Genomic DNA, 8,850 nt, shown 5'->3' on the forward strand with positions numbered 1-8,850 from the left:
TTTCACTTCATGATGGTTTTAAAGATGTAAGATGCAACTCTGACAAAAAGTTTGGCAAAGTATCCCTAGAAAGTCTGCTTGTAATTCTGGAAGTGGTTCAATGTAAATTTAGTGTACCTGAAACGCAGTTGTTTATTTTGTGGCGATGACTTCCTTCCTGAATGCAGTTGTTTATTTTGTGGTAGCACATCTCATATATGGATAAGAGATTGACCCACGCTACTTGGAAGAGCTAAATAACGATGCTGAAGGTTCCGACTCAGGCAAAGATGTAAAAAATTGATTCAATCAAATACATTCTCTTGGAGGTATATGATACCTAATGCTCATTGAATTTTGAATGACATGAGTGATGAGACATGAAGATGTCCCATCTGAATCTCTTAACTTGGGCTAGTTAGTCCATTTCGAGCAGTTACTCTGATGAATTAGTTGTTTCTCTTATTCAGGTGTATTTTACGGAATTGAGAGCGAAAAATGGATCAAATCGGGTGAAAGACATACTATGGGCGTTTTGGGCATTTGGTGATGAAGGTAGCCTGGTAATTTTGGCCAATATTGATACTCGGATGAAAAATATAGTCTAAGATGAACTCTTAAGGAAAAACAGAAGTCAAATCGGAGTCCGAATGAGCAAAGTAGAACGAGTCAAAGTTATGGTCAAAATTAGGTCAACTTAAGGTCTTCAATGACACGTGGCATTCAATCTAACGGTCAGGGAGAAAAATTCGGTATACTGGTGGGCTGCGTGGGACAATCTCAGGATTTTTTTTGAGTCCTGATTTGGTGCTCCACAGAAGATCCAACGACCCGTTTAAATCTTAGCACACTTAGCTTAATTCGAAGAGGTGTGTTACGCAACCTCTATACTCCCCTCGAAGCACTGAATCAATCCTTAACAACAGCTCGTCCACAACTCATTGGACGCCGGATTTGTGGAAATCTTTTCCTCCCTCACTTTCTGAAGGAGTGTCCTTCGACCAAGATGGCAATGCGTACGATTTGGCTTATAGGATAATGATGGCCTTATTCGGAAGATCATCAAGTCCTGTCGAATTAGGGATCATAATGCTTAGCTAGAAGCCGCTTTCGATCGTCGGATCACTTCGGTAATCTGCGACTAGCATAAACTGGATCCTACAGCGGGTTGCACCAAAGAGTGGTGATTTGAACAAAGAGAATTGACTAGTAGAAGCAAGGTAAGAGATGGATTGGATCCAGTCGGACATGTCTTAAAAGGATTGATGAAATCAGGCTCGGAAGGATAGCCCAAAAGGCTCAAAAGAGGTCGACCATGTTGTGATAGTCCCACATCGCTCACGAGAGTGTCCAGAGCCTGGGCTATAGGTGTACGCTCGAGCTTGGTAAGTGGCGAGGCATTTTGGGAGACTCGTGGTGTCTTCACCAAGAACAAAACCCGCTACCCGTGTGTGGTGCAAAAAGGGGGACAATATCGTTAACTGCGTGGAGCTTGGGGCGTCACAAGTGGTATCAGAGCCGAGGACGGCTCTTCGCTGAGGGTAGGGAATGTGATAGTCCCACATCGCTCACGAGAGTGTCCGGAACCTGGGCTATAAGTGTACGCTCGAGCTAAGTAAGTGACGAGGCCTTTTCGTGGGACTCGTGGAGTCTTCGCCAAGAACAAAACCCTCTACCCGTGTGTGATGCAAAAAGGGGGACAATATATCGTTAACTTCTTGGAAGCTTGGGGTGTCACACATGTGATGGCCGACCTAGAGCAAGGGTCGGTCATGTCATTGTCGGCTAGGGTATATGGGTCGGCCAGGCCAATCCCATTAAGGGGCTACTCTGGCCGGCCACCCTTGGAGGGAACCCTAATTACCCTGAAAAGGGTATTTCAGGGTAATGTCTATTTCTGTGGTCCATATTGAATCGTAGTTTGAGTTGGACTCCTATTCTAGGGTTTTTTATATAAGGACCAAGTTAGAAAACAGAATAAGACAGTCAAAAACCTAATAGTAAAATCCATTAGAGAGATAGAAGCTCTCTATCTATTTATCGAGTCAAGAAGGAGTTATTTATCTCAACCTTCAAGAAGGTCCTAGCTGACTTGAAGAAGGGAGTTCAAGTCAACCACTCGATGTCTCAAGTAGAGGAGCTACACTTGGAGCTCTTATCTTCCGAATACTGGTCGGAATTTAGTTCGTGGGAAAGCGATTAAGGTAATTTTCATTCCGTTCTAGTGCATCTTTAGTTCATGTATATGATCCTGGAAACCTAGTGTTGGACATTAGATAACGAACTAATGTCTGACATTCCGCATACAACACTAGGGAGATACCATAACCCAACACAGTGGTGTTGGTGTTGTTCGAGTCTGGAGGTGTTCGGGCATGTTGGTGTGTTCAGTGGTGGTGGTGCTCGAGACTGGTGGTGGTGTTGGTTGTGGTGGTGGTCAGGGGCGAGCCCCCACAATCCTAATGTGGCTCGTCTGTGTTCTAGTGCACTAGGCAGTGTATTATATATGTATTTATGTTTCTCAAACAGATTCTCTGCCTAGCTCAGGTGGTGAAAGGCTTGAATTACATAGGTAAGGACGTGGGATCGATTTTGTATACAACAATTTTTTCTTCCTAGAAATTTTACTACTCAGCTTAAGACTATGTTGGGCTTAAATTTGTTTTTATTGATTATGCTAACTGAACTTTAACATCTTCTAAATGACCAACTTATTAAAATGGACTTGTAGAGATGATAAATTTTCTAAATAACGCCAAACATTTTAATTCTGTTAGATTTTTCGGTGACTTGTATTTTGGAATTCAAAATTGTCCTTTCTATACCTTTGTCAGATTTGTATTAGTAAACATGTTATTAGAAAGAAAACTTTATCTTCATCTTTTCTTCCATTACGATCTCTTCCTCCTCATCGTCTCCACCAACGTTTCATTTTAATCTACACCACCGTCTCTTCATGTCCTCTTTCTTTGTTTTTTATTTTAATATTATTTAGGAATCTAGTTGGGGAAAAGATCCCTGAACCATATTGATGAGAAAATTAAAAAGATAGCTTGTTATACATCAAAATTACAATGGAACATCTTAATTATAACTTAAATTTTGTTGAAGATTTGCATTTTGATTCTTGCATGATCGTATACTATGGAACACTTTCATTATCTATAACGAAAAAGTGCCTCTACACACAAAAATTTCTGGCCTCGCCACTGGTGGTTGATGATGCATAAAATGTCCAGACGTTGACTAACGTCTGAAGAGTCAAAGATCAGACCAGAAGTCTCTCGGAACAGCTCGACTTAAGGCAGCAGGACAGCTAAAACCCCTGATGGTCCACCGCACATTCCCACAACCAGGAGGTCGGCCAGAAGAAACCAGCTCTGCACAAAAACGCCCTTGGCATGGATAGATCAGCCCTAGGATCTCTAAAGGAATAAAGGGGGTCTCCACAGGTTCGACCCATATCTTACGCCCAGAACAGGGAAGATATCAGCGCTGCGCAACCTAATGACTTAATCCAGACTTTCTAGAAAGATCTCAGTCGGTTACACATCTTGAAGTATTTAAGCTCGGTTGGACTCCACGTATCTAAAGGAGGAAACTTCTCCTTTAGATCCCATCACTCCGGCAAGATATCAACGAAGTATCCTTGAACTTAGGAACTTTCACTTATCAAAGATCCGGGATAGACTCGAAGAGAAACCCTAGATACGCAAAAGAGGTAACTTCTATTACGGCTTGACGGCCACCACTTCACCACCGCCACTAAGGACAGTCGGTCTAACTTCGCCTATAAAAGGCCCCCCACATCGTCCTTCAAAGGACATGATCTCTAGACAACAAACACACCATCTCTCCTAAAAATAAGATCTCTTCATACCAGAAGGATCGCCCTAAAAAATAGAGTTCTCATAACTCGCCCCCCAAAAGGATCAATCAATATTCATTCTTTTACTACAAAGAGCACCCTGACTGTCTTGAGCGTCGGAGCGGTTTTCGAACCTTTTGCAGGTTTTCCCCCCTCGAGAACAGACGAACAGGAGCAAGGAATCAGGAGTTGGAGCAAGGAGTCAGGAGCTGGAATAAGGAGTCAGGAGCTGGAGCAAGGAGTAAGGAGTAGAGAAGTGGAGCAGAGTAGAGAAGCAGAGCTGAACAGAGGAATCTCCCCTCTCTAAACAGAATATACCATCATAACAGAGGTTGTCATGCATCAACTTCTTTTTTCATGCTGATTTAACCGGGAGCCAATTTTCGATATCAGCAGTGGTGGTGAAAGGAAATAGAGGATGTAGTTATGTATTTAAGATTTTAACAGGGGTATAAATGTCTTTTGCACATTTTCAGATATTGGACTCATCTTTCAGACTTGTGTTTGAAGTTTGAAATGTTGGGGCATTTATTCAACCAATTCAAACATGTATTCAATTCAGCCAAAATTTCAGATTAAGCTAAATACAAAAACAAACATCTGAAATCTGAATTTTCCAATTCAGATTTCAGATTTGAAAATTTTAAAAAACAAACAGCATCTTAATCTATGACTTGATGACTCACCTTCGCTAGAAGACAAAAAAATTCAAAGTCTGACTTCGTTCTAGACCGTTCTTTTATGGGTCATTAAGTCACAAATGAAATCAAGATCTTAAGTACATTTAGCATTTCCCTTTCAAATATCAGTATTATAGTTAAAGCACACTTTAAATATCCCCAAATATCTGTATTACTTGTTTGGATATTTGAAAATGTCTTGAAATACCCTTGTAATATGTTTGGGACATTCTAAATGTCTCGAAATGTTATTTTATTTGTTTGGGACATAAAATCGTATACATTTCAAAATATTTTAGTAGGACGGTATAACTCGTCTTTGGATGCCATAGACAGTTCTATAATCTCAACGGTTTGAGATAAGTTTGGAAGGTTGTTGATGCTCAATTGAGGACAATAGAAAAAAAAAACAGGATTTTTTCTGCACCCATATGAAATGAGTGGACTCACATTAAAAGGGGGCTGCCTCTCCCTCCCTCTCTCTCACCCATAACTGTTTCTTAGTAACTCAGAGATCGTCAGTGGCTTCTCCGGCGAAGGAAAAACCCTTCGCCGGATCCTTTAATAGTTCGTGTAACATAAATAATTTTGCTTTTATTTCTGGTCTGGGGCTATAAACCTAAATCGAGGAACTAGCGATCTCTATCTCACTCGAAAATGGGGAATGATGGAAAATCTGAATCCAACTCAAGAAGAAGACATACTTGATCCTTCACTAAATCTAGAAGAATCCCAATCTTAGGTAGGCTTTAAAGAAGGATATAAAGATGGTTTGATTTCAGGAACAGAAAAGGGAAAAGAAGTGGATCTAAAACTAGGGTTTTAATGTGGTTGTATAGATGTTTGGAAGTCTTCAATCACACTTGAATCTATCTATTTCTCTTCTAAGGTTCGAAATACAAAGTACCAACAGATGGAGTGGTGGTGGAACAAAGAAATTTGTTTAACCATGGTGGTGGTGGTGATGTGATGGTGGTGGTGTAATAAATGCTGGTGGTGGGTGGTTGGGGAAGAGGGATGTGGGTTTTCTGTGGTGGTGTTTAATGATGGTGGTGGGTGGTGGTGGAGAAGAGGGTTTCGGGTAGTTTCTGTGGTGGTATTTTATTGATGGTGGTAGATGGTGGGGGTGGTGGAGCGATAGGTTTTTAAGGCGAGATTGGGTGGTGCTTTGTGATGGTGGTGTGGTGGTGACGTGATTTCTGTGGTGACGAGATGGCGACGATTCTCAAGTGACGGAGGCGGTTTTCAGGCGACAACGGCGGTTTTCCAGCGACGGCGGCGGTTTTCCGGCGACGACGACGGTTCTCCGGCAACAAGGCAGCGGTTCTTTTATCAATTTTACTGTTTTCTTTTGTCGACCTTTAGGGTCTTTTCATTCACGATCTTTAGGATCTTTTGTCGGCCTTTAGGGTCTTTTGTTTGAATCAGTGTCTAGTCAATTTATGTCCCTTCATGAAACACTTTATATTTGAAAGTTCTATGAACTTTTCTTATATAACTCTCATGAAGTTGAGGAGAGAAATAACAATTATACCATGTAACTTCGTGTTGTTCACTTATGAATGGAAGTTTAGTTAACTCAAAAAAAAAAATTAAAGGGGGCTGCCTTTAAAACTTGCCTTCCACTAAAATGACTAGTAGTAAACTTGTTGCTCAAGATAGATACTTGCAATTGTGAGTCAAATATTTCCACAAGAAAAAAGAGAGTCAAATAACCATTTGAAAATTCTATTAGTTAAATAGGTTTCTTTCTCCCTGTGTATTTCAGCAAGTCTTTCTTTATCAAAAGGAACTGTTATTAACTTGGTCATCAAGAATTATCACCTATATATCATAATAACATCCAAGACAGGAAAGAACAAGAAAAAGAACATAACACTAGTAGTATCAAGTAAATACCCAATAAATTTTTTCATATATCCACATACAAAGCTCCAACTTTAATTTATAGAGTGAAACTTGAGTTCAAAATAGTTAGTATTAATTGAGAGAGAAAAACCCCCCAAGTCTTAGATTCAAGAAACCACAAGGAAATTAAAGCTAGAACTGGAAATATGAGTAAGGAGAAGAGAAACAAGAAGATTAAAACTTGGTACTCCGAGCTCTTCAGATTGGTGACTTTGTTATTTAAGGTTAAAAGTTCCAACTTCACTGGGCCAGAATTGGACATGATTTCCGCAGCTAAGCATTTCTCTGCTGCTCATAAAGTGCGCTTGGGCTAAAAAAACATAATCTCCTTTACAAGTTCAGCTCTGACGGAGGAGCCGAAAATCTAGGCTGAAGGATTGGCCGGATTTTACCCTAACTAGTAAGAGTTTGAAAGATGGGGAGAAATCTGGCCCTCCACTTTGAATTTTGGCAGAATTTGGGTTCGGATGATTTAACATAGTTTTTATGTAAAAATATAAAAATGATGTTTGATCAGGGCAGCTTATAGCCTCAAAATATTCCTAAATAAATATGATTGTTAAATGTAAGAGTAATAGTTTGTAGGTCAACAAAAAAAAAAGAGTAATAGTTTGTGATGTAAAAAAGGGTTAGAAAAGAGTGCATTTTTAATCTAAAAGTTTGTCAAAGTGTTTAATAAATTTTTTGTATTTAAATGTAATTACTATTTTTTGTTTGTGGAAATTGACTCCGATAGGCATTACATTGACATTATTACATCAATAAGATGTGATAAGTACGAGAACCGCCAAATTTAAACCCTTACAAAAATGGGCCTAAAGTCCAACTACCCTAGGGGTCTAAAGTCTAACTAAACTACTGGCCTAAAACCCAACAACTTTATTTACCCTTTTTAATAAATTAAGTTCAATAAACCAAGAATTTCACATATGCTGGGAATCGAACCTAGGACCTCCAGAATTTTGGAGTACATGCATTGTCAACTGAGTCGGAATTGCTACTTACTAGGTTTTCGCCGCGTCCTACGGAAGCGACAGATCCCTCTTGACTTCGCCGATAAATCACATTTCATGTGAAGAAAGAACATTTACAAAATCACTAACAGGATAGGTTTGATAAAAAAAAAAATTAGAAGATTTCTTTTGTTGTTTTTTTGAATAAAATTTCTTTGTTGTTGAGAGAGAGAAAGCATTGTGTAGAAAATTTGGAGAGGAAATAAGAGAATTTCAATTTTAAGTCAAATAGTTTGGCAGTTGAGAGAGAAATTGAGAAGATATGGGAGAGTGGATTAGTTATTTCGATCTCTCCCACAAGACTTATCCCCTGGATAACCGACTGAGTTGTTTTAATATAATAGATTTTGTATTATCTTTGTTCCCCTTCTAGAATGTAGAAATTCAATACCCATGCCTCTTTTGTATTTCCTAGTGAGTCAAAATTCAACACCCATGATGGCATGGACCTCTTCAAGGAAAACACCTTTGGGTTCAAGGTAGTTATTTTGTTAAATAAACAACAATGATGTCGATCTGATAATTAATTTTGATGAGATTAAATCAGTATATGGTATATGGTTTGAACTTTGCACGATAATTCCATTAATGAAGTGTATATTATTGTTTATCTAAATCTAACTTTGATACAAAAGACATAATGAGGTCGAAAAACCTAAACCTCTAAGGTGTATAAAGAAGGGCCAAGAACTCGTCCACGAAAGAGGTATTCTCGTCTAATATAAACTAGGGTTATTTCTCAAATAGTCCCCAATTTTGTGACCGGTTTTCTACCTGGCCTCCTATTTTGTCAAAAATATCCAGATGGCCCCCTTTTTCATATTCCGTTATAACACCGTTAACTAGTCATCACCTCTCTCTCATCCAACTCATCGCATATCTCTGCCACCTCACCTTCTCGCCACCTCATCATCTTCCCCGACGAAGGTCCCGGCCGGCTAATTTCCGGCCGGCGACCTTCAAACATAAAAATTGGCCGGTCGGCGACCTTCAAACATAAAAAAATTATCTCTCATTTTTCTCTCTCTCTCTTTAATTTTTTTTTTTTTAAATCTCTCTCTCTCTAAAACTCCGTCGAAGGGAAGGCGAGAGAGAGATTTTAAAAAAAAAATAATTTAGAGAGAGAGAGAGAAAGTTTTTTTTTTGAAGGTCGCCGATCGGAAATTGGCCTGCCGGCGACCTTCGCCGGAGAAGATGATGAAGTGGCAAGAAGGTGAGGTGGCAGAGAGAGAAGATGAGTTGGATTAGAGAGAGGTGATGACTAGTTAACGGTGTTATAACGGAATCTGAAAAAGGGGGTCATCTGGATATTTTTGACAAAATAAGGGCTAAAACAGGAAACCGGTCACAAAGTTGGGGGCTATTTGAGAAATAACCCTATAAACTAAGACAACAACAACAT

Source organism: Eschscholzia californica, unplaced genomic scaffold (genome assembly GCF_041429995.1).
Source record: "Eschscholzia californica isolate CP2 unplaced genomic scaffold, dmEscCali1.0.p SCAF_4, whole genome shotgun sequence".
Taxonomy (NCBI): Eukaryota; Viridiplantae; Streptophyta; class Magnoliopsida; order Ranunculales; family Papaveraceae; genus Eschscholzia; species Eschscholzia californica.